Genomic DNA, 26,658 nt, shown 5'->3' with positions numbered 1-26,658 from the left:
GAAGATTTCTCCCAGACCGCCACAAATTTCCTCAAACGGTTTCTGGGTTATCTAATTGACCCACCTGGCAAAAAAACCCATGTTTTAGTTTTTCTAAATTTGTCTCCATTTGGGAAAATCGAGCGTTTTAAATTTGACGTTTTTTTGCTGTTTACGTTTTTCTGAGTTAACAATTCTCTGTTCTGCATTCTTTCTGAGTTGATGTTTTTATTGCTGCATTCGTTTTTCTTGTTTGATCTACTGTTCTGCAGGTGTATTACACAGGTTCAACAATTACAAGAATCATCATCAATTATTGCTTCCTGAATCTCAGGTTCAGCCACAACATATTGTTTCAATAACCGATTGCCAGATGCCCGAGATACAGCAAGAACACCTCCTACTCTCCATGTTCCAGCCCACATAACATTGCCCCCGGCTTGCTCAATACGTTCCCGTTCATCAACCCTGTTAGGCTTGTGATCTTTAGACAGAGGGATAGAGTTGAAGAATTGGGGCGACTGATAGGAGGAGCAGGAACAGGCTTTATCTCTGCAACCGTCACAGGTCACCCGATCACTTACCCTCACAATTGGTATATGAATAATGAAATCCTTCTGAGATGAATGTAGTTGCTGATTTGAAGGCATTCATTGAAGAGGGAGGGTAGCTACAGAAATTTCCAATCCAACCATAGGAAACACACACTAATGAAGGATACATTATTTGAAGAATCGTGAAGCCATTTCATAAAGAAAAGTGGGAGTGCAGACATCTATAAGTTGAACCTGAAAAATAATCATGAGACCGTTTAAGGAGTAGATGTAAGGTTTATGGAGTAAGGTCGTCGAAATAATCATTGCATATGGTGAGCTTTAATGGTTTAATAACTATGCAAAATTGTGCCAGTTATTTGAAAGAATTTATGCCCATACCTTTAGAATCCTTGTCTTTGTTTATCCATTAGCCCTTACTCAATTGCTCCTTATTGATGTTTGTAGATGCTCCATGTACATGTCTTCATAGCATATGCTTAGTCATACCTGCATTTTCATTTTATTGCACTAACATCTTGACTGTAAATTTGAAAAACAGAGTGGTGGCTGCGGAAACTGTTTCTGGCTGCGGAAACTGATTCCAGCTGCGGAAACTGATTCCAGCTGCGGAAACTTGGCACAGCAACCACTTAGCTAAATAGAGATAGTTAGGCAATCTTAATGGAAATGATCATGGGGAAATAACTTTTATTGATGAAATGGATGGTATGGAGTGAAAATGGAAATGAAATGAAGTTTATTTTGTCTCTTTTTTTTTTTTCTTGAATCAATTGAAGTGATGAAGTTTATTTTGTCTCCTATTTTTTTCTTTTTTTACATAATAATTCTTTTTCTGATCCTCCAGATCACACAAAGTGCAAGAGGAGAGCATACTCAAGAATCATTAACTTTTTTTTCTTTTTTTTTTTTTTACATAACAATCATTTTTCTGATCCTCCAGATCACACAAAGTGCAGGAGGAGAGCATACTCAATAATTGTTAATTTTTTTTTTAGATGTAAGAAATAAGGTCTCCTAATTACACTTCCCCGGCAACGGCGCCAAAATGTCTAGTCAATTTAACGTCTTAAATTGCTCTACATAAATTATCAATCCGGGTATCGTAAACTGATGAAGTGTGGTGCACTATATGTGCTTAGTTAACCTTTCTCTTACTTCGTTGTTTTATAGTTTATGTTTGTTTTTGGGGTTTTGTTCTTGTTGGTTTTCTAAAGTGTTTAATGCAAATGGAAATCATATTCTAAGGTCTTAAGAATACTTTTAAAGGACAAGTATGGATAAAGATTTCAAGACAAGGCCTATGTCCCTAATGGTAACTTCCAAAACTTAGCACTTCAAAAGAACTTAAAACATGTTATTGATGGAGTTAGTATTTAAACAAAAGTGTGAATATACAACTAGTTCAATCAAAATAAAATGCAATAACCAAACAATGAGCTAATGACTATGAGACCCAGTATCCTTGCTGCTTCAGCAAAAGGACAAGATGATTCTATCATGTCATTAGTTCAATCAAAATAAAATGCAATAACCAAACAATGAGCTAGTGACTATGAGACCCAGTATCCTTGCTGCTTCAGCAAAAGGACAAAATGATTCTATCATGTCATTAGTCATTAAAAGGCTATGTGCATCACTAATCTACAATCAACTTGAAATCAATTTATGTACAGCTAATATACATGAGAAAAATGTAAAACAAGAGTAATCAAAACAACTTTGTTATGTACAGCTAATATACATGAGAAAAATAAAATGCAAAATTAAATGACAACTATACAAGGCAGGGGCCCTCTACCACCTATGAAATCAAAGCAAAATTAAACACACTTGCATGAATTAAAATTGCATGAATGAAAAATCTAATCTACCTTACATTCTACAAAGCAATATTTACAAAATGAAATCTACTCTACCTTACATCCTAATATGCTCCATGACATCTACTTCATATCTCCTTCCATGTTGAGAACATCAAAGCTTTATTCAATTTCTTCAAAAGTACAAAGTACAACAAAGTTCTCCAAAGCTTTCAAAAGCCATCAAGGAAGAACTACAAACTTAAGAACTAGGGACTAAAAAGACTAACAAATGAAGGAGAGAGATCTCCTATTTATACAAAAAGATGAGAGCCATCTCATTAATGATAGTCCATGAATCTCTCCCTCTACCTCTAGAGTCCTAATCAAAATAGGAACTGATAAGACACATGTCTTTTTAGGGTTACAATACAATTAGGAGATGTGACACATATCCTCATGATCCCATGATTCTTTCCAACCAAATTCGAATTTGGCCTTAGAGTGCCACATAAGGGTCTTCTAGAAGCCTCCTTTCAACCTACACATGTCAACAATCTCAACCCATTTGTTAGGTATAAGAATATGCACATTATTTTCTAATGTTTAACCACAAATTCACTTAAAAGGCTTAGAAATAAGAAAGACTGGAAAAACATAAAGGTGGCCGAATGATAATGAAAGTGGGATGAATGTGGTGACATAGTAGTGAAATGGAGGTGAAATGGAGGTGATATAATGGACATAATAGTGAAAGTGTAATGGAAATGAATGACATTTTCAAGACTCAACAACATGCATGGAACCTACCTCCTCAGATCAAAAACCGTGCTAAAACCTGTGTTTTCTCCCTTCAAACAACTCACTGCCCCTCCTATAGAAACCTGTTGTCCCTCCTGTAGAATTCTTGTAGGTGCTCCTGTAGAACCTGCAAGTGCTCTTGTAGAAAACGCTGAGAGTAGGAATATGGGAGAGATCAATGGAGAACGATGGTTACGAGGTTGTGGGGGCACAAAGAAACTGTTGTAGCTGAGTTTCGAGGAGAGAATGAAGGAAAAGGTGGTGAGAGTGCTCGGAGAGGAGTACTTATAGCCCTTTATGGATATTTCTGGTGATGGAGAGCGAGCTGGCAACGTATACGTTTGCTACATTCGGACTGTTGGTCCCCACATGCCTTGTCATCATGGCCCCTCCTCGTAATCATCCGTCATGATTGTATCGAAGTTTACACTTCCTCCACTACCTGTCCTTGACATCTTTCTTGAGTTGACTGCGCGCACGTGTGGGTGACATCCTCGGATGAGTGAAGTCAACTAGATGAAGGTGGAAAAGTTAACTGGCCACCTCTCCCTCGTTCAACCTCAACCATATCATTACTTTTGCATGCCTTCTAATTACACAAATGCAAATAGAGGAGCGGGTTAGTTACTTACCTGAGATTCAAATGTATTTTCTTGTGAGGTGATGTGGCTCTCTCTCTCTGCTGCATGCCCTTGTTTCTTTTAATGCATGTTGTCTGCTTGCTGATGTGTGGTTGTGCCTTGTGTATGTTCTTCTTTGGTTGGATCTGAGCTTCAGGTGTCTTCTTCCACCTTCATGTTTGCACTCTCTTGTTGTTGATGCTGGATTTTAATGGGATCAGCTGCTACATGAATTCCTATAGGAGCTCCTGTAGCTACTTCTCCCCTTGAATATTCATCTTCTTTCTATGCTTGGAGCTGTGAGGATGATGCCAGAGATGTAGATAGGGATGGAGAGGTAATAGGTAGGCTTCAGGTGAGGTGGATGGTTCAGTTCCTTTCTTATTTTTTTGTTTTTTTCTTTTCTTTTCCTGAAAAACTGTTTTTTCTGTGTTTTCTTGGACAGGAAGAAGAATGATTCTTTGGGTGTGATGCAGGCTTGGAAATGATGGAAAGGAGGTTTGAATACTGTAGGAGGATTTATAGATTCCTCATGAAGCTTCCCTGTCCCTAAAGCTGCCTTTTATGTCCATTTTTGGCTCTCTATAATTCCTATAGGAGCCTCTTGTAGAGAACATAGAGCCTCCTGTAGAAAACACAGTTTTTGAAAAAGAAGCACAGTGAGGTGAAAGAAATGCCAAGAATGATGGAGAAAGGTGTGAGAAGGTAGGATGGGTGCTGGTGTTGATTTCAGGGCTCCCTTAGCACCTTCTGCTGCTTCCTGTAGTCCTCCTACAAACCTACAATGCAAATGAAAATTCATTTTTCTTTTTCTCTTTTTTTTTTTTTTAAAACAACTAGGGCGCCTCAGGGAGGTTTTCACCCTAATTGCTTGCCCTGGGCACCACCAAGGGAGGTTTTCACCAAGGGATCTTATTTTCTCTCTTTTTTTGACATCACAGGGCCACCTCAAAAGATGTTTTCAACCCAATGGTGGGACTCAAGCGCCTCATGGAGGTTTTCACTTGAGTCCTTATCTTTTATTTTTTATTTTTTCTTCAGTGAGTGTGTGAAGTGGAAGCTAAGACATGCTTCACTACCATCACTGTCTTATTTAAATCTTCAACGAACTCTTGCTTGGAGAGGGGTTTCTTGTAGACTTTCAATAGGTGTCCATTGACAAGCATGGGGATGGCTTCATCATCAATGGTTTTAATCAAAACTGAACCATTGTCATTGTATTTCTCCATAGTGTAGGGTCCTAGCCATCTTGTCCTTAGCTTGCCCTTGAAATCTTTGTATCTTGAATCATAGAGTAGTGCCCAATCTCCCTCTTCAAATTGTTTCTCCTTGATATTTTTGTCATGCCATATATTTCTCTGAAGCTGAACTACCTCTATATGGAGAAGGGCTTGCATTATGTGTTCATCCAATCCATTGAGCTGAAGTAATCTTTCTTTCTATGCATGGCTGAGGTCTAGGTCCAGCTGAGCTACCATCCTCAGGGTATTGAATTCAAATTCTATTGACAGCAAAGCCTTCTTCCCATAGACCAGTTCATAGGGTGTGAACCCTGTAGTGGTCTTCCATGTTGTGTTGTAGGCCCAAGTGGCCTCAACTAATCTGTCCGCCCAGTCTTTTCTGCTGTTGCTCACTACCTTTGTCAGGATCCCTTCCAATGCTCTGTTAGTGACCTCCACCTACCCATTGGCTTGTGGATGGTAAGGGGTGGAAGTCCTATGCTTGATTCTATGATGTGTGAGTAGGTCTTCAATCAAATTGGAAGTAAACTGATTGCCTTGATCTGTGACCAACTCTCTTAGATACCCAAACTTGTAGAATATGTTTTCTCTAAAAAACTCAACTACATTTTCCTTTGTCATTGCTTTGATTGCTTTTGTCTCTGCCCACTTTGTTAGGTAATCAGTGCACACAATGATGTATTGTTTCTGCTTTGAAGGAGGGCTGATAGGACCCACAAAGTCCATGCCCCACTTCTCAAATGGCTCAAAGGTCACTTGAGGTTGCATGGGAATCTCATCCTTTGGAGTAGGTTTCCCCATCCTCTGACACCGATCACACTGGCTGGTATATCTCCTCACATCTTGATGAAGAGTGGGCCAGTAGTAGCCTGCTTGCAGTACCTTGAAAGAAATTATTTTTACTGCAAAATGACCTCCACAAGGCCCATCATGATAGGTTAGGAGGATGTCAAAGACTTCCTCCTCCTTGACACATCTTCTCAAAATCTGATCTGGGCCAAGTTTGAAGAGATTTCCCCCAATCCAGGTGAAATGGGCACTTTTCCTTACTATCTTTCTCTTTTCTTTTGAAGACAGGTGTGGTGGAAACTGTGCTGAAACCAAGTAGTTTGCTATATCAGCAAACCATGGAGAGAGTACTGAGATATCAAACATATGTTCATCTGGAATTTGGTCATCCACCATTCCTTCTTCACCTGCACGCAAATTTACTGTAGACAAAAAGTTAGCAACAACATTTTCTTTACCAGGGTTATCAATAATGGTCAAGTCAAACTGCTGTAGTAAAAGCAACCATCTAATAATGCGAGCATTTACATCCGGTTTGTTCATTAAATATCTAATTGTAGCATGATCAGTGTGCACAAAACTTTGATAGCTTGTGATATAATGTCTGAATTTGTTTAAGGAATGCACGACAGGTAGGAGTTCCTTCTCGGTCACCGTATAGTTTAACTCTTCCTTTGACAAGTTTTTGCTTATAAAGTATATGGAATAAGGTAACTTTTCATCAATTTGTCCCAAGGCTGCTCCTATTGCTTTGTTTGAGGCATCTGTGTGAATGTGGAAAGGTAGGGCCCAGTTTGGGCCTCTCAGAATTGGGGCAGTCACGAGCATTCTCTTCAATGTATCTAGGGCCTCTTGACAGTTTTCCGACCATATGAACTCGACATCTTTACCTAACAGGCCAAACAAAGGAGAGTCTAGCTTGTTGAAATCTTTAATGAATCTCCGATAATACCTAGCTAAGCCTAGGAAATTTCTGATATCTCTCACATTTTGAGGAGGTGGGAACCTTTGGATGATGGTAATTTTGTTGGGGTCCACCTGCAGTCCTTGTTGAGATATTGCATGACCTAGCACAGTCCCTTCAGTCATCAGAAATTCACATTTTTCTGGACTAAGGGACAAGTCCATCTCAATACACTTGTCTATAACTTTTCCTAGGTTAGATAAAGATTCCTGAAAGTTAGAGCCATAAGGAGTAAAGTCATTCATGTATATCTCTACTACATCATGAACTAATTCAGAAAATATACTTAGTACCACTCTTTGGAAAGTGGCTGGAGCGTTACACAAACCAAAAGGAAGGAGCCGGTATGCAAAGGTACCCCAAGGACAAGTGAAAGTGGTCTTATCTTGGTCTTCCAGGCTGATTTGAATTTGATTTTACCCGCTAAACCCATCTAGGAAAGAGAAATTTTTTTTCCCTACCAGACCGTCTAACACTTGATCTATGAAAGGTAAAGGAAAATGGTCCTCTTTAGTGGCTTTGTTCAATTCCCAATAGTCGACAGAGATTCTCCACTTACCATTTTTCTTTGGCACTAGCACCGAAGGAGAGACCCATTCACTGTCAAAGATGGGATAGATGAATCCTGCATCAAGAAATTTCTGTAGTTCTTCCTTAACAATATCTTTAAGTGCTGGATTCATCCTCTGAGGTTGCCTGACTGGCTTGCAATCCTCCTTGATGTATATATGATGAGTACATACTAAAGGGTGCACTCCCTTCATCTCCTTATAACTCTAGGTGAAGGCATCTAGGTGTTTTCTCAGTGAGCTACACAGTTCCTTCTCCTGGGAAGTTGATAGGGATGGATTGATTTTCAAGGTTCTTTCTGGGCCGAACTCTATATTCTTAACATGGAGAGGAGTGGAGTCGGCTGCACAGAGATTAGTTGGGGGGTTGTTTTGGGTTTATCTTACTATGTCCTTTAATGGTGATATATTGGGAGGTGGATTCTGAATCAGATGTTCAATCATATCATCCTCATCTTGTGGTTTCTCCCCATGGTGATTTCTAATGCACAAAGCGGTGCAGAATAGACTTCATCCTCATCTTCCTCCTCCAACCGGAGAGGTAGATCATGTTCTAGCAAGGGTTGTGCAGGAGGATATAGGATTAACTGCTTGGAAATATGCCCTTTCTTTATGGTCATGTTCCCAGCTCGACAACTGATGTAGGCATCGGCAGTAGCCAACCAGGGTATTCCCAGAATGAGAGGATACCCAGTGAGCTTTGCCTTTGGTTGGAGAACTAAGAAATTAGCATGGTACTCCCAAGAATCAATGGAGACCATCACATCTTCCATAATCCCCTTAGGGGTCACGGTGGAGCGGTCTGCAAGATGTAGCACGGTTATGGTCTTCCTCAAGGAGCCCTGGAGGTTGTGTTTGAGCATTGTGTCCTTTGCCATCACATTAATGGAAGCTACCAGATCAATCAAGGTGTGTGGGATCATGGTGCCATTGATGTGGAAATTAACTACTGGGCTTCCAGGGTCCAGATATTTTGGACAGATTACCTGCCTTAACATCAAGTCGGACAATTGCCCTATGACATTGATGGTTGGGGCATCTCTCTTGCACCTTCTTGGATGCCTAAAGCACTTCTCTTTGATCAACCTATTGTAGATAGGCACATATTTTATGGCTTGGAGAAGTAGTATCTTCACACATAAATGTTTTAATTCTTCTAGGAGTTTAGTTTCTTTTGGGGTAGGCTGGACTGTCACAGGTAGTCTCTCAGGAAAGGGTGGATTTGCTTTAGGTTCGCTTTCCTCTTTATCTTCCTCAACTTCCCTGGGTGGAGGCTGGCTATCTGGGAGAACTTTCCCAGATCGCAAGTTAATTTCCTAAATCTCCACAGCATAAGTCGTGCATGATGGTTCCCCACTATACACTTGCTGAGCTTGTTTGTTGTTCAGGTTTGGATTTGGCTGGGCAAGCATTTGGGGTTGCTTTGGTGGAGAAGGAGGTAACAGTTGTGGTTGGGCAGGTGGTGGAGGCAAAAGAGCAGGAGGAGAGTTGTATTGGGGCCTCCACCCCTGATGAGAGGCATTCCACTAAGGTTGTGGCTCAGCATAGGATTGAAATGAATGGGTGGCTGGTTGGGCATGTTATGGAGATGTGAAGGACCAAGGAGGAGGTGTGGACCATGAAGGATGAGCAGGGGGGGCCCAAGAAGGTATGGAAGTGACTTGGTTGGGGTTGTAGTATGCTTGAGACGTCCCTTGCATCCCCTGCTGATATGGTCTAGGTCCATGTGGCCTCATTTGGTTTATGTAATAGAGCTGTTCAGTGACTCCCTCAGCCCCTTGATATATGTTATAGACATTTTTGTGCCTTACAGCATTGAGCATGAAATGTCCATAATCTAGGGGATCCAAAGTCCCTAAACATGTTGTTCCTACCCCTAGAGGAACAAGGCTAACAAACCACAGCAATTCACAGAAGTTCTCCACCAGAAACTGCTCAAAAACAAGTCAATTTAGGATCATTTCAGTGGCTACACTAGCTGTTTGCGTTGAATGTCAAAGCCAACACTGGCTACCTGCGTTGAATGTCAAAGGGAACACTGGCTACCTGCGCTGAACGAGAGTGGACATGTGGCAAGCTCATTTCTCAAGGTGTGAAAACCCAGGAAGCTTCCAAAATGACACTTGCCTCAGGGAATTCGACTGGTGATGAGTAAGAGGTTCCAAATCTCCAAGTGGAAGCAAGAACCTCCAAGTGGAATCAAGAACTGACAGAGGGAGAGGACACTAGTCATATCTCAAGTTGACTCATCCTCTCTCCAAACATCTATATATGGATCTCTCCTCCATGAGATCTAGAGGCTGGAATTTTGTTATTGCAAAGAATTGTTGTTGGTTTGAGATTGGAATCATTGGGTGCTTAATGCTTTGAAGGGGGTGAAGATAGGAATTCCATTTGCTGGGAAGGAGATGCTGGATTGGAGCCCTCTGGGTTGTATCTCTTCCTGAACCTTGTTATTCATCAATAAAGCTATCTTGGTTTCTCCTATATACTGATGTATTTTTGATGTATGATTGCATTAGTATGTTTAGTTTATTTCTAATCTTGAACTAGTTATGAATATGAATCCATGTCTTGTGTAGTGTTCTCTTCTTGTGATCTTGCAGAAACCTCTTGAAGCTGGGCGAGCGAGAAGGCGAGTAGCTGGGAACCCTCCAAGAGAAGGGAAACTGGATCGAGGGACAAACAGAAGACACCGGTTAGTCCATCCATCTCTCTTCATTCTTAATTCATAAAGGAAGAAATACTAGAATAGATGTCTTTGTTTGTTGCTAAGGCACTGTCACACCTTAGGTGGATAGGATCGTCCTGCATAGGCATTTTTCCCCACAACAAATTGGCGACTCCGCTGGGGAAATCTGTTTAGTCATTTTATTTGTGTTTCTATCATTGTTTGTTTCATAGACTCGACAGCAACAATCGAACTGCATCTGCTATTCCCGGATGCAAAGTAGACAGTTGCTGCTTTGATCCAATCACTGGACTTGTCTATGATCTGAACAATGGACTCACAAATGATTTGATGATCCTTTGTGATAGATCTTAGTACCTCCTCAAAGCATCCCTTTGATTGTACCTTGCTTGTTGCTTTTATTTGGCCTGAAACAATGAATTAAATAGTAATCTGTGACCCAGAACCAGTGAGAAACGAGAGTTTCTCCTTCAGCGCAGACCCAGTGAAGGGATTCTGCATTTCAACGCAGGTCCCGTGAAGGCTACCTGCGCTGAATGTCAAAACCCCTGTGTTGAGGTTGCGCTGAACCAGTTTGCCCTTGTGCAGCTGGGGTTCTCTGCTCTATTTTGCCTTGTTTTGATCTCTGATTTTTGCAGCCTGTAACCAGCATAGGTACCAGTCTGATAACTCCTTTTCTCTGCTTAGATTCCGCCTCCTTTTGTACAAAAAGACTGTGAGTGTTTTTATGTGTTTTTGCGTCATTTACAGTTTTCCTTTGCATGAGTGAAATAATCATCCTGTAGCCCTTGATTCAGATCTGTTGATTGTGATCTTAGAAGAGAGTTCATTGGCTATTTGCAGTTGATTATACATTTACTTTTGCTTATTGGTTTGAGTTTGTCTCTTTTAAGTGTCGAAATAAGTATTCATTTCGAAAATCGTTAAGTGTTGTAATCTCTTCTACCCTCTCTGATTTCGAAAAAGTAAACTTGTTTGTATTGGTCATTTAAAAGCAAATTCAAAGTTGTACAAAAAGCTTTCTTTGTAGGCATCAATACTAAGAAAGCGGAAAACAAACACCTGCATTGTGCATTTTCATCTTGATAGTTTGCATGTCTGATTTAGGAAAAGTGCATTAGAGTGTGCTGATTGCTCTTTGAGAAAAGATGGTGTCTTTCTTTTCCCTTAGTAGCTAGGATTTTCAAAGTTGAAAAGATATAAAGCTTGCTTATCATCTTTAGACTGCATTTAGGAATTGTATCATACATCTCGTGGTGAACCCTGAAAGGCAAACTTCTAAAAAGATCAACCTAAAATAAATTGAATGAACTTAACAACGCTTTGCAACATAACGCACAACATAGAGGTCTAGGCTAGAGACGTGTTCCGGCGTCGTAAAGCCTGGTGACTGTCGATCTCGTGGATGGTGGGTGATTCCTCCTGAGGGACGATAGCGCCAGTATGGATTGTGCTCCCACGTACCGTCGCGTATATATTGGGAGACCCCTATAGGCATAAAACCTTTATCCTTAGGAAGCCGTGTCGGCCGCCCTACTGATCGCAATGCACTAAACACATCATTCAGGAAGATCGACCGCCCGTACCCTAAAAAGTATTCTGCGGTTTTGCGAAAAGTTTGGCACACCCTCTGCCTAGAACTCCAGAGCAATTCCTTTTGGCCTTTTTCAGACTCAATAACAGAAAAATTCCATCCGAGCATTTGTCACTTCGGGTTCGTTAAAACATCGAAGGAGACTAGAGTCATCTTTAGCTTTTTCTCGACTCTTTAAAATTGAAAAAGCAAGTTGTTTCTAAAGCGTCGTTAAAATTTATTTTAAACGGAACAATCACCCCTATTCCTGCGTTGATCTTTAGGTTGAAAAAATGGAGCACACCAACCAAGGAATTCCCCTTGGTGGAAATCCTAGTCCCTTCTCCTCTTGGGGAGATGTTGGTGCGCCCCATATGGCCACATTGTCGCTTCCAGGACTGACAATTGGCCTGCCAGTCTGGCTCTTTTCAACCAATGTCGTTCAGAACACCACCATTCCTGAACAGTCGAGTCAACAGTTAGACCAGACCAGAGTTGCCAACCAGCCTTCTACCTCATCTAACTCTTCCTCTCCTCCTTCCTCTTCGCTTGACGGAACTGGTAAAACAAAAAACCAAGTTTCTAAGGAGAAGAAGGAAAAGAAGAAGAAAGAGAAGAAGAAGAAGGAGCCAAAGGCGACTGGGGGCAAACAAGTGTCGTCTGACAAAAATCCACACACAGCACTGACCAGGCCTAAATCGCCATGTGTCATATGCAAGGGAGACCACTTCCACAGAGATTATCCCTGCATCCCTCGGATACTAAGGGACTGGTCTCCCCGTTTGCACAATTCGGTAGCATCAACCTCTGATAGCCATGTTGACTGCTCACCGTCGACTAGTGAAAGTGAAGTCCCAGGACAGAGAGGGAAAGCTAGATTTCCCTGCAAACTGTGTGAAGGCGACCATGCCATCCACCGTTGTCCCTTCTTAGACGAGGCTGAAAGAGTTCTGGAAGATCGCCTGATTTTACGAGCACAACTTCCTCCTGGATATCAAAAACTCCTGCCAAGTCTTTCACTAGTTGAAAACCCGGCTGGCCCACCCAGGTGGTCAGCCGAAGCACCTATCATTGAATATGAACCATCTGGATCCATGCCTGACGAAAGTCAAAAGGTTGAGGCGGCAGTTGACCCGGTTTTCCCTTTAGAGGCTCTATCTTCGAATGATACCATCACAGAGGAGAATAAAGACGACACCGTCCAAATTGTCTTCATCAACACTGACTTCGACGAACACGGGGGAAATGCACCCATTCCTTTATCGCAGGAAGGAATTTCGTCAAAGCGATATCCGGCCGTCTATTCGGTCCCACCACCAAGCAACCTAGTTGTCTCATTCGACTGGAACCAACTAGGCAGACCCCGGTTGCCGACAAGCATACCATTCAGAATTATCGTTCAAATATACAGAATGGTAATGGCTGGCACTATCATTGATGAGGGGGCATCTGTGAGTATCCTTTCCTCTATTGCTTGGAAAGCGCTTGGTTCGCCAGCGCTTTTGCCTGAAATGGGAAATCTATCAGGTTTTGATAAAGGAACCAGTCGACCTTTAGGGATCCTCCCCAATGTGCCCATCACATTGAAAGGGAAGACCGTTCAAATGAACGTGATGGTCGTTCAAGGACCCTTCGATTATAACCTACTCCTTGGACGAGACTATATATATTGCATAGGAGCTATCGTCTCCTCACTCTTTAGAGTAATGTGTTTTCCGCATGAAGGAAGAATGGTCAAGCTCGTGGACCAACTTTCATTTCCCGGATCACACATCGCAAATAGTCACATACCATCCCTAAATGGTCTATTCACGCAAGAAGTGTCTCAACCCACGGTCCGTCCTCCTGATGAGCGCGAGTAATCCGGGAGGATATGACTGGACCCCAAGGGGCATGCGTCCTGGTTTGCTTCGGCAGGAAAACTTTGGGTATAAGGTAGGTTTCCGCGGGAGAATATGACTAGTCCGTACCCCGTCCGTGAGTGGAAGAGGGGTTGTTCTAGAATAATATTCTTTTGTTAAAGTTATGTGAGTTGGCGGGCATCGTCGCTCACCTTTGTCTATTTCAGTAGATGTCGCCGAGGAAGTGTTTTATTCGTGGCCGCGAATGGAGCAATCTTTGGGTAACCTGAAAGAGGTAAGCCTCTCTCGTTAAAACAAATGTTTTGGCGGAAGTGAAGTAGAGGTAACCTTGAAACTCTGTTTTATACCTGGGGGCATGCAAACCTTTTGGAGTGCAAGCGAGGGGCGGCTATTTATTTTTTAAATTTTTAGGACCTCTAACCTTTTAAACTCGTAGGATTAGTCGTTTCTGAACTTGCATAACGAAAGGATGCGGGGCATAGCTTTGTAAGATGAAGCTCCATAAAAAATAGAATCTTAATGAGACATTCTTATCATATGACTGGGTAATCGAGCAGTTTTAGCACACAGTTCATGCTCGTTAAAAAATAAACACAAGATCCGAGCAGTTTTAGCACATAGTTCATGCTCGTTAAAAAATAAACATAAGATCGAGCAAATTTTTCCACCCGCGTTTAAGCTCGTTAAAAAATGAACTATCCCGGTAAATAACCACTGTGAATGTAATATCATCAGCCATTAAAGCCTTGGTCGTGTTTGCACCGTCACCTCCACTTTTCATTTGGCCGATCGTTCACCTCCATATGATTGTTTACCCATTTTGAGGAACGGCTGCGAAGAGTGATTTCACCTAGCCATCCTTGTGACACTGCCATGATTGGAAAATTCCAACCTGTACCTGGAATCAGCTGCTAACCCTGTTTATCACTCGTTCCTCAAAAGACGAGTCTTCTTTAAGCTCTTTTCAACTGACTCGTAAAATATGAAAAGATTGCCGAGTCCTTGGCCTTCCAGCTCGTTAAAGGGACAGGAAGAGCTATCCCTCCTCTAGATTTTAATCTTTTTGGACCTGAGGGATTATTGCACAAAAATATCGAGCGCTTGTTTTGTTCGGCTCGTTAAAACTATCGAAAACTCATCCCTTCTGTATTGTTTTATACTTTTTCGGACTTAAGGGATTAGATGACGAAAAAGGACTTTTGGAGTTAACTTTATGTACCTTTTCAGACTCTCTAAAAATGAAAAGGATCGAGTTATCCTTGTCGTTAGACTCGTTAAAATCATTAAATAGCGACAAACTTGTCTTTAGACGAGAACGAGTTTCACTATCGCTAGGCTCGTTAAAACATAGCGATGGGCTTGCCTGAAGGGTAGGTTATAAAACAAGCATATGTTATCCTCCTCAAGCTTGACAAAAATAAAGAGGTACTGGTTAGCAATGACTGGGGAAAAATTGGGAGAAACTCAAGAAAACTTTGATGGTAGCAAGTCGCTCTTGAACATGACACTTTTCCTCTATACCACAATCGGGTTGGGTTGTTTCATTCACCGGTCACATCCATGGTCTCGCCATACCATCCATATTTGGGGTAATGCTACCAATCCATCGCATCAGTGTCACCATATGTTCAAGAGAAGTCGTTCAGAAAAGTCAACCGTGTCCCATCCACTGCCATACATTATCCTTCATCCTTTCATGACCGCCACCCTGAATCATACGTCACAGATTGTTTTCACCTCCATTAAAATCATTAGCTCCATTTCGTGTCACTGATGTGGGATTCATTAAGGCCCTTCTTTGATGGATCGCTTCTTGTCGACATCAGCTCATTATCCAAGAAGTTCATCTAGGAACAACCCCTTCAGTACTTTGAAGCTTGCATGCCTCAATGGCAAGTTTCTCACTTCCGGCGACAGGTATACATCAATGACCTTCGACCGAAAGATTTTGCGTGGTGTTTGACGCCAAATCCTTTATTCACACCACGTGAATTGTACTGTAGTACCTTGAGGGTCATTATCATTATCGGTGATTCCTCTCGCGCTTGTTAACGGTTCACATCATTGACCGGTAATCAAGCGATGTCTTTCCATGTTCGACTTCAGAACATTTCTCACATGGATCGACTTGTACTTAGAGTGAAGATCGAACGAGTTTGAAGACCCCGGATCTAGTTTCATCCATCCGGGCTGCGATATATATTCAGGAAAGATAAAGACATTGACATGTACATCATTGCAGCAGATAATCATCCTACTCAAAGGATGATAAGTTCATCAAAATTATCAGTCTACCACCAGACGATTGTCTGTTCTATGTACAGAAAAATGAATTTATAAAACTGAGCATGGGAATGCCCGCCTCAGCTAGATCATGAAAGCAGTATGAAAAATAATGTATTGTATTGTATCTTATTACAGGTCTCCTCCCAGCATTGGATGAACTTCGGATCCCCCTGATAAAGCATTTCACCCGATAAACGGCCTCATACTTTAGGGGGCAACTGTTATAGACATTTTTGTGCCTTATAGAATTGAGCATGAAATGTCCATAATCTAGGGGATCCAAAGTCCCTAAACATGTTGTTCCTACCCCTAGAGGAACAAGGCTAACAAACCACAGCAATTCACAGAAGTTCTCCACCAGAAACTGCTAAAACACAAGTCAATTCAGGATCATTTCAGTGGCTACACTAGCTGTTTGCGCTGAATGTCAAAGCCAACACTGGCTACCTGCATTGAATGTCAAAGGAAACACTGGCTACCTGCGCTGAACGAGAGTGGACATGTGGCAAGCTCATTTCTCAAGGTGTCAAAACCCAGGAAGCTTCCAAAATGACACTTGCCTCAGGGAATTCGATTGGTGATGAGTAAGAGGTTCCAAATCTCCAAGTGGAAGTAAGAACCTCCAAGTGGAATCAAGAACTGACAGAGGGAGAGGACACTAGTCAGATCTCAAGCTGACTCATCCTCTCTCCAAACATCTATATATGGATCTCTCCTCCATGAGATCTAGAGGCTGGAATTTTGTTATTGCAAAGAATTGCTGTTGGTTTGAGATTGGAATCATTGGGTGCTTAATGCTTTGAAGGGGGTGAAGATAGGAATTCCATTTGCTGGGAAGGAGATGCTGGATTGGAGCCCTCTGGGTTGTATCTCTTCCTGAACCTTGTTATTCATCAATAAAGCTATCTTGGTTTCTCCTATATACTGATGTATTTTTTATGTATGATTGCATTAGTATGTTTAGTTTATTTCTAATCCTGAACTAGTTATGAATATGAATCCATGTCTTGTGTAGTGTTCTCTTCTTGTGATCTTGCAGAAACCTCTTGAAGCTGGGCGAGCGAGAAGGCGAGTAGCTGGGAACCCTCCAAGAGAAGGGAAACTGGATCGAGGGACAAACGGAAGACACCGGTTAGAGCATCCATCTCTCTTCATTCTTAATTCATAAAGGAAGAAATACTAGAATAGTTGTCTCTGTTTGTTGCTAAGGCACTGTCACACCTTAGGTGGATAGGATCGTCCTGCATAGGCACTTTTCCCCACAACAATATACAACTTTAAGTCCATGTAAGGAAGGGCATTTGTCTGTAGAATGATTTTATTCACAGACTGAACAAACTTCTATAGAGTTCAACGGGCATTCATTCATAGGATGCCTCCTAGTGCATCTAGGGCAAAAAATGGCCAAAGCCCTCTCTGCTTCCTCTTATTTCCTTTTGATATGTAAGGTACCCATTTGCATGGAAAAAGTCTGTAGCATCTCACTCTTGAAGTCTTCTAGCATGTTTCCAATTTCTTCTTTAATGGATGAGCTAGAGGAAGAGGTATTGGCTATGGGTTGACTCCCCTACCTTTCTTTCTGGCTGCTCTAGAATGGTTCCTAAAAACAGTCTTTATGTCCTCATAGGATAGTTGGTAGATGTCTCCCCCGGCCAGTAGATGGAGGGTGTCTAAAAGATCTTCCCGAATTCCCCTGAGCAGGACCAGCTTCAGAGACTCAGGGTCAAGTGTACACCCGACCCTTTTGTAACTGAGCTGGAACCTCTCTTCATAGTCCTCCAGGGACTCATCACTTCCTATGGTCATTCGGAAAATTTCTTCTTTAGTATCTTTTGACCTACAATAGTCTCGATACTTGTTGTTAAAGGCTTGCTACATCTGAGCCCAAGTTGTGATGCTATTGCCAGGTAATCCCATGAACCAGCGCAGTGCTACATCCTTGAGAGTAGAAGGGAACAGTTTCAACTTTTTCTCATCTTCTGCATAGTCATAGGTTTGACAGATAACAAAAAACTCAAACAAAAAGGTGTCAGGATCTTCTGTAGTCAGACCATGGAAATGAGGTAGGGCGAAAGGGCTTATATTCTTCATTTTGGTGTCCCCATTGGTCTCCTGAATGGGAAAGGTACCTTCTATTCTCTCTCCATTCCCCCTAGCATTTCTATGTTTAGCCATTGGCTCCAAAGGAATGTTTTCTTCTTCTTCTTCCCCTATAGGTTCTTCAAATATGTATGGCTGTTCACCTAAGGGTTCTTCTTGATTGCAACCACCGAAGAAGAGATAAGGTTGGCTGTGTGAAGTAGTGGGGGTGTTGGGGAAAAATTTTCCTGAGTTATCTCTATTCCTACAAGGCATGAAAAGAAATATTTTTGGTTGGTTTTTGTTTCTTTTTCCCCACACTAAAAGTACCTACAAAACTTAAATTGATTGAACAAAACAAATTGCAACTAATTGAAATGAACTTGCTAAAATGAAATTTTTAGAATTGAAGAGGAAAGCAAGGAAACACAGAACTGAAGGAAAAGAATGACTAGTCTACTCTTTCTGAAATGAAATTTGCAGAATTGAAAAGGAAAGAAAGGAAATGCAGAACTGAAGGAAAAGAAGGACTAGTCTACTTTTGTTGAAATAAACTATTAGTAGAATGTTGCAATAGAAAATAGAAGAAAGCAGTAATCACAGAATACTCTTATGCTTCCCCGGCAAAGGTGCCAAAAATATGGTGAGCACTAGTATTGCAGCAATAATGCTGCAACTCCTGGGCTGCCTTCTTTACTCTTATCAACCCGGTAGTTCGTAACAAACTTGGAAGCGGTGGTGTTGTATGCACAAGTACTAGTTATTACTGTAGGTTGTCACTTGGTCAACTGGCGCAAGATCACTAGGAGCTCAAGCCAACTTCTATGGATTCCAAAAGAAGTTCTATATGTGATGAATGGAGAGAAATATTACTCTACAGATGCTACTCTAACTGTAGAAAGGAGAAACACTGAAATGTAAAGCAAACTTAGTAAATCCTAATTAACCAACTAATCCTAATTTTGTAGAAAGCACTATGAAAACCATGGAAAGAATGCCATTATCTATTCAAAGAAGTAAACAACATATAACTAAGCTATTTCTGGAAGTAAATGAGCATAAAACATCTTTTTGGTTTTTCATGTTTTTTTATGTGAATTTGACATGTATGTAATTTATTGTTTGTGAATGTGGCAGCGAATAGGTGGTGTTGAAGGGTGGTTTTGGGACTTGAGAGGATGTAGGATGGTGTGGTTGGGTCCTAGGAGGTCTCAGGTGACCTTCTAGAGGCTTTTCCCACACTCGTCCTTCAAAAGAAAGCCTAGAAGAAAATCTACAAGAGGACACAGGAAATCTACAAGAGGAAAAACAATGTTCTACAGGAGCCCTACAGGAGGAGGCCGAGAGAAGTTTTGGCTGTTTTGAGGGTGTGAGAGTGGGTGGAAAAGGTGGATGAGGGTTGGAATGAGGTGTTAGGGCACCTAGGGTCTACCAATAATCATCAGGAGAGAGAAAGATGATTGGATTTGCTCAAGGAGAAAGGAAGAAATTCTATGGAAAATGCATGAAACTAAGGTAGAATTGAGGGGAGACTTGGGCGACCTGTAGGGCATGGATCAGATCAAGGATGGACTGGATGTTAGGTTGGCTTGCTACTAGAAGAGATCTACTGCATAAACAACTGATAGTCAACCAATAAGATCAAGCAAGCAATGAAAGAAGTGCATCTAGGAAAACAAAGTTTTTCATCAAAATAGTCTAAACTATGATCTATGAAAGTAAATGTTGAGGAATGCTGCAAGAAAGGAAAGCATGAAATAAGACTATTGTAAATAAAGAAGTGAGGATGGTGAAGAAGTTCTAAAGCAAAGAAAACTAGACTATTAACCAACTACAACGCTACAAACACTAGAAGTCCTATGAATGAGGAAAATCTATGTTTTGGGGCAACAAGAGGGTCTTTGCCTCAAATCATGGTCCCAAAGGGAGGAAGAGAGGCCAAGGCACTGTTGCTAGCTTTTTGGATCTTTTCTTTATCATTGCTTAACCTACTATAGAAAGCACAAATGGAAGCAAACTACTGAATCATCAAAAGCAACCTATTCTTAACCATAAAAGAAATACATCTAATAGTAACCTAATCTACAAACTAAAATAAACATACAAATACAAGTAAAGAGAAGCTTGGCTGCTTGGATTAGGCCCTAAACCAAGAGCTTCAGACCTCTGAGGTAACTCAATGCTGACTCAAAAAGGATTCCATATTTATTTCAAAACAATAACAAGATTACATGAAACTGTCACAAAAATAATAAGCTCGAAGTTGAGCAGAGTTTACATAAGCAAAAATACAACAAAAAATATGACCCTAGTGAGGCCCTAGGCCTCTCTACTTATACAATTGAAGCTACCAATAGCTTCCTAAAAATCAAGGAGGCTTGGCTCCCAAACTCGAGATAATCATCAGTCATCCTCCACTTGCTCGGCTGCCTTCTAGTGCATGACTTAGCTGCTTGTACTTTGAGATGAATGAAGGGGAATTTGATGTGAGGAGTAATAAATGAGGGGGATTCCATCCTATAAGTCCTCTCCTTTGTCGACTTCGAGTTATTGCAACCATTTGTCTGCTGGATCTATGACTTTCACTCGAAAATTTATCGATAATCTGCATTAAACACATGTTAGACCACATGGCATCATAACTAACTCAACTCACTCTATAAGCATAAATATAATCAGAAAATCATGTAATAAGCTAAGAGAATGGTTGATTTGACTAGGTTAGGAGGTAAAATGAGCCCATATAATTAGCCATTTATGAGGCTCATAACTCAGTTATAAATCCTCCTAGTATCTGATCGAGCCAATGGTCCATAGCTCGCGCGATCTTATCTTCTGAAGCTTCTAGTCTGCGCACTAATTCCGGAGTCCACACTATTGGTTTGTTGAGCCTACACCTTCCTTGGCTGTCTACTAACTTTGTGTTCCACTCATAAAACTCAAAAGGAAAGGATTCAAAGAAAAGTTCGTGGATTTCCATATACAAGTAGCATTCCAACCACTATTCCTCAGATACTCGCGGAGTTCTGTTTTCCTACGTCGCAAACTCATGAATCTTCTTGTCCAACCACTCTTCAATTTCTTTCTTTGTTGGATTCTAGTGGCACGACATCAAACATCCCTTATGTAGATCTCGGTTCCGGAAGCGGAACCATTTGTTGGCTTGTATGGGCCTGACCCAGGTTCAGAATTGATTTAACCAAGCAAATCCTGGTACTACTGGCCCTTTCGGCAATAGTCTGCAGAGCACGGACTGAGGTCTCGCCTGAAGTAGTACGGGAGGGTGTTAGAACTAGGTTTCCACACCCTGGGAATGTCTGATGAGCCTTTGGAGATACGTGGTTTGACCCTGCACGCACGTCACTATGCGCACTTGTTATTCCTTTACAATCTGTGATGCTGCTTCAGCGCAGCCCTACTCGGGGCGCAACCCGTATAATACCCAAGTTCTGTGTTATTTAATCTGTTATTACCCGATTACTTAACTTGTGGATGTAAGATTAATGATTGTTACAGCATATTCGGTAATCATAATAGTGCACCCAATAAAACAAACCAATATAGATGTAAAGAAGACAATGCACCACAAATACACAGAAGTAAGAATCAACTTCTCTTTATTATTCTTCTTCCTTGGTTATAGACTCGACTCCACCCTACACACTCAGCTGCAGGGGTCCGCGCACTTAGCTGCGGATGCTACTAGGCCTTTACTCACTTAGCTGCAGAGCCTCTTCCTACTACTACGACCCAAACACACTTAGATTCTTTCCTTATGCTTCGCTATCTCATCCTATCCATTAGATTCTCTATTTTATTATGATTTTTTTTTATAGTTAGATCCTCTCTCTATTTATACAATTGCATGGTCCACGGACCATGGGTAGGCCGACATGACGTTACATTACATTACAAAACTTAGGGTGGACAACCCTATGACTCAACCTATACTTCGCGCTCCGCGCCTGCAATTCACGGAGTCTTACAATACACTTGACCCAAAACTTGGGCTTTGAGCCCCAAAACATGTTGTGGGGGGGTTCCATGCCTAACACACAAACTCAGTAATGTTCCTCCCACGAGGTAATACCAAATGAATATCCCCCACCACTCCAAGGGGAGATAGTTCGGTCAAGAAGTAAATGGCATGTAATGAGAGCTCAATCTTGGGCCCCTGCATGACAAAGACCTCCTGGTCTGTATCCCAATATCTCACAATTCTTGATAGCAAGGGCTCACCTGCCCTCATAAGTGGATTCTCCACCAACTTGAGAACCCCATAACGAGCCAATGCCCCTTGAACCACCTGATCCCGCTGGATCTCAGATCGAAGAGTATCCAAGTCTTGTTCACGCTAGTTTATTTTTAGCTCCACCATGCCTACAAAACATCACATGTCTTGTCAGTTCAGAGAAGAAAACAATGGCCTAAACCGATCAACTTATAGCCCCCACCAGGTCATAAGACCAACCCTCTTTCTAGCCCCAAATCACAGTTTTTAGCCCAGAAAGTGCGAGCTTGTAGGTTTTCAGTTGTTTCCTGTGAGCGAGATCGCACTTCTGGGACCAGAAAGTGCGATGCGACCGTGACCAAGAGCAGGGGTCTCTTAGGGAACTACTAGGTGCCAAAAATTAGGAAATAAACCACTAAAATTGAAGAGATGAGTAAGGCCACCTACCTGAAAGTCGCAAATCCTATTTCTGATGGTCGATTTTTCCACTACAATATCCATAAGATTTAGGGTATTTTCTTCCTCTCCAAATTCACCACAACTCACTTAGAAAATGAATACAAATTGGAGGGAAAACGTCCGTTCATAGAAAAATCCCCAATTTTTCTATCGCCCATTTCAACTAGACTGTAGCTCAGTTTGATGAACCGTCAACACCGTTGGAAAGCTCTCATCGAGCTATATAATGGGCCTTCCTCGGTTTTTGAAGATTTGACACTTGACCAGGAAGCCTTTTTTCCAAGAATGGTCACTTCATCGCCTCTCAAAATCGAATTTTGTCATAAAGAGACATTTGTACTTTGAGGTCCACCTCCTCTTAATACTTGTCGTATGATATGTCGACTTTCATCATGAGTAACCACCATTTACTCATGTTTTGATGGTCCCCTCTAGGTCTAGTTTGTGTGGCAGCGTCATCGAGTCACCCTTTTTCAGAGCATCTACGATGAGTCACCCTTTCATTCTTGGAGTCGATTTCATGTCCCATTATATCATGTCATAGTATTCCATCCATATTTGTATATCATTCATCCTGTGTTTCCCATTTTGGCCTCCATTCATACTGTCCCCATCCCCTCCGGAGTTGAGCTAGTTGCTACCAGGTCAACCATGCACTTTATGCTCTGACAAGGGTAATCATCTTTTTGTCCCTCAGTCCCACTTTTTTCCCATTCTCCTTGGTGTTAGTCCATCAGTCACGTTACTATTTTCCCTTGTGCTTTAGATTGAGGATCCTCATTGCCTCATCTATCGCGGGCCCTATTCTATCGACATCAGCTCATTTATTCCAAAAGAATGGCCTAGAGGACAGTGTATCTTGGTTCCAGCTTCCATTCTTGTTCAGCGCCTTGGATGGAGCAAAAGGTCTCATTGTTTCCATTTGACTTGGTCGTTTCATGTTCATGATCCATACACTTGATGGTCTAGTGATGCAGTAGATTGTACTAGTGATTCACAGGTGTGTGTGAGATGTTTCAGACCTCACGAGGGGGTGGCCCTTTAGGTAGCCCCCACATGCCCAGATGCATACCTACTATGCTACAACCTCAGATGCAATTCCACAGAGTTGATGGGTTCGATTCCTACCGATCGTAGTGTTCATAGAATGCACATCTCCTCTAGATGATCCATTCAGTTTTGCAGAGCCCTTCCTTGTTTAGCAGGGCTTCTCCGGTTTTTCTACCCTACCTCCCACCCATTTTTTGAGGGAAGGGGATTTGTATCTCATGTACTCAGATATTACTGTATTTAGTCTTGGCACATGTTTTTCTAGGTGCATTATGTATGTGGGACACATTTTATTATTTTCTGGCTTTGTTATGCCAGCATGTCATGTACCATTCAACATGTACTTCATTGCTCAGTTTTATATTGCTGGGTGAACCATTATTTTTGTATTAAGTTATCTCGGTGTGTGTGGGTATGCCTCCCCCGTCTCATTGAGGTTTGGTACCACAACATAAAAGGAGACTTAAATTAGTCTCGCCCCCTCTGTCCCTATCCTCTTTCAATTGAGCTTCATTGGTCTCTCTCTCTCTCTCTCTCTGACTCCCTTGTGTTTTCAAGTGATTGTGTCTTTACAACATACTTCGGTCATACGTTTTTCTCCTAACACTCATACATTGGAGGGAAATTTGTTATCACCAAAAAATTGATCATCTAGCCTAATTTACAAGACGGATCGAAGCACATAATGTAAAGCCAATTTTACCATAGTAAAATTGTTTTCACTATGAGAAATTACTTAATAAACCACCTTTTTCAAATAATTTATAGTTAACCCCATGAAGAATAATTAAATAAATCATTATTTATTTGATTTTCTTCTAGGAATAATTAATTAAACCATTGTTCAATTATTATTCCTTGTCATATTTGACCCAATCATGAAAAATAAACAGATAAATCATTAATTATCTTATTTTTCTACAAGAATAATTAATTAATTATTATTCTTTGTCAAATTTGACTAAATCCCTTAGGAATAGTTAAATAAATCCTTATTTGTTTATTATTCCTTAACTAGTTATTTGAGATGATAAATAAATGATTTATTTATTTATTATTTCTAAATAAAAGTTTAAATGTTTTTTCCCTCCTAACCAAATATAATAAAATATTCCAAGTGGTTATTCCAAGAATGGGATCAATAATATTTTATTATTGCTCATTATTCGAGGATAACTCAATATTTTGTTATAAATAGAAGGGTTTTTTCATTCATTATTCACTTTTGGTTATTTTCATTATTGCTCTCACTGTTGTAACTCTAATTATTTTCATTGTCGCACACCATATTTTTGTTGGGTTTATACATTATAGAGGAGAGAGACTCTACACAAGCTGAAGACTTTTGAGGATAGCCAAGAACCCATCCCATAGAGGGGGACTAGTAACATCTATTTGTTCCCTTCACAGGTGTTATAATAAGATTATTCTTTACAAATCTAGTTTCCATTGGATTATTGGAGTTATTACTCTTTCTTTTTTATGTTTAACTATGACTGTGACATAGATCCAGACTTTGGCAGGTTTTGTTTCTATTAGTTGTTGCAGATCTACAATGTTTAGCAACCATTTATATTGTTGAGATTGTTTGTCATCCACAATGTTGAAAATGCAACAAGATGATGGAGCTTAATGGAAAGGAGTCACCTTCACTAAGTGGGCCCGCAGGATATTTTTGGCGCAAAGTTTATTTTTAGACATATGGATCATGGTCTATGAGTTGCAGTATGTTATCTGTGGATGATTGGTCATGTCGGTAAAAATAGATGGACTTCTATTTTTAGACATATGGGCAGTTTCTATTTTTAGACTACCAGGCTAAAAATAGAACAGTTGAATATTATTGTCTCATAATAATATTTGGACTATAAACATTATCTTATCCCCTTGGAGCACTTCAGTTTGAGCTACAGATGTGGTACATGTAGCTATCAGAAGGAAATACGCTTTCTTTGTGGGTCAGTTGAGCTATTGCATGCAGGACTTCAGTTAGAACTCATGTGGTTGAGTTTGGTGGAGTTGATTGTGGAGTTGATGGAGTTGTGTTCAGTTTGACTTGGTTGAACTAGTTGTATTTAGTCTAACTAAAGAATACACTAGTGATGAGTTGTGTGAATTGATTGTTAATTAATTCACTAATTATTAACTCATAAAGCAACTAAAGAATACATCAGTTAACTCAGTGCATAGACAGTTCAACAGAGATAGGTGTTAAAGGTTGAGATTGCTATCAGTTGTGACTATAGTTGTGGGATTGAGTTATGCCAATGAGGACTGCGCAGTGTGGTCCAATACCAAGGTAATTGTAGCTTGTGCTCATGTAATTTTCACTTTGGCTTGTGCAGTGGAGGTAGGCAAAGCAGCAGAGAAGATTTGAACCTGTGACTTGTTCGGATCTGAGCTAGTTTTGTGTGTAACAGATGGAGATAGTACTGAGTACTTGTGAGGAGTATTGTACTATGTATTGTTACATGTTCTCTATCATTATAATATACAGATAGTGTGGGGTTTTCAGCTGTATGCTTTCCCCGGGTTACATACTGTGTTAATGTGCACATGCGATTGATGTTTCATTGTTTTTAATGCTGCTAAATTGATGATCAACGTAGAGGAGATTATGTATTGTGCATGTATTCTGCAATAGTGTATAATCGGGATAATCTCTGTGAATAAGTGTCATATTATTCAAAATTTCTACATGGTATCAAAGTTGTTGATCATCAGATCTATTATTCAGAAAGTGTTTACATTTTATTTCTTCAGGCAGAGTCTGTAATCAGGCCAGGTAGCCTCTGGATTCATCCTTCCTTTGGAAGGTGAGATATCCAATAAAAGCCCATATAGTCAATCTCTGTACGAGAAATACTTTGTTCTCACGAATTTTGGATTAGAGGCAGTTGAGTTTTGAGTTGGTGGAATTCGAATTTGCAGCAGTGTTTTCTTGGAGTCAAAGTTGAAATGTCTTTCAACGGATTGCGATTGGAGTATGCTCTTGAAGGCAGCTTGAATTATATTGCATGGAAAGACAGGATGGAGGTCGTGTTAGATGACAATGGGCTGAAGGATTTCATGGAGGCTGAGGTCCCAAAGCCTACTAATGCTGCTCA

At 40.8% G+C, this 26,658-nt stretch overlaps 1 pseudogene; it reads right to left on the bottom strand.

Annotated features, from left to right (window-relative positions):
• Positions 1 to 266: 266 nt before the first annotated feature.
• LOC149159608 (peptide methionine sulfoxide reductase A5 pseudogene) overlaps positions 267 to 26,658 on the bottom strand; it is a 126,912-nt pseudogene continuing 100,520 nt past the window's right edge.

Source organism: Pinus tabuliformis, chromosome 5_2, assembly GCF_031772625.1.
Source record: "Pinus tabuliformis cultivar Carrire ecotype Pingquan chromosome 5_2, CPIR1, whole genome shotgun sequence".
In the NCBI taxonomy this organism is placed as follows: Eukaryota; Viridiplantae; Streptophyta; class Pinopsida; order Pinales; family Pinaceae; genus Pinus; species Pinus tabuliformis.
This window is presented reverse-complemented; position numbering and strand designations above follow the sequence as displayed.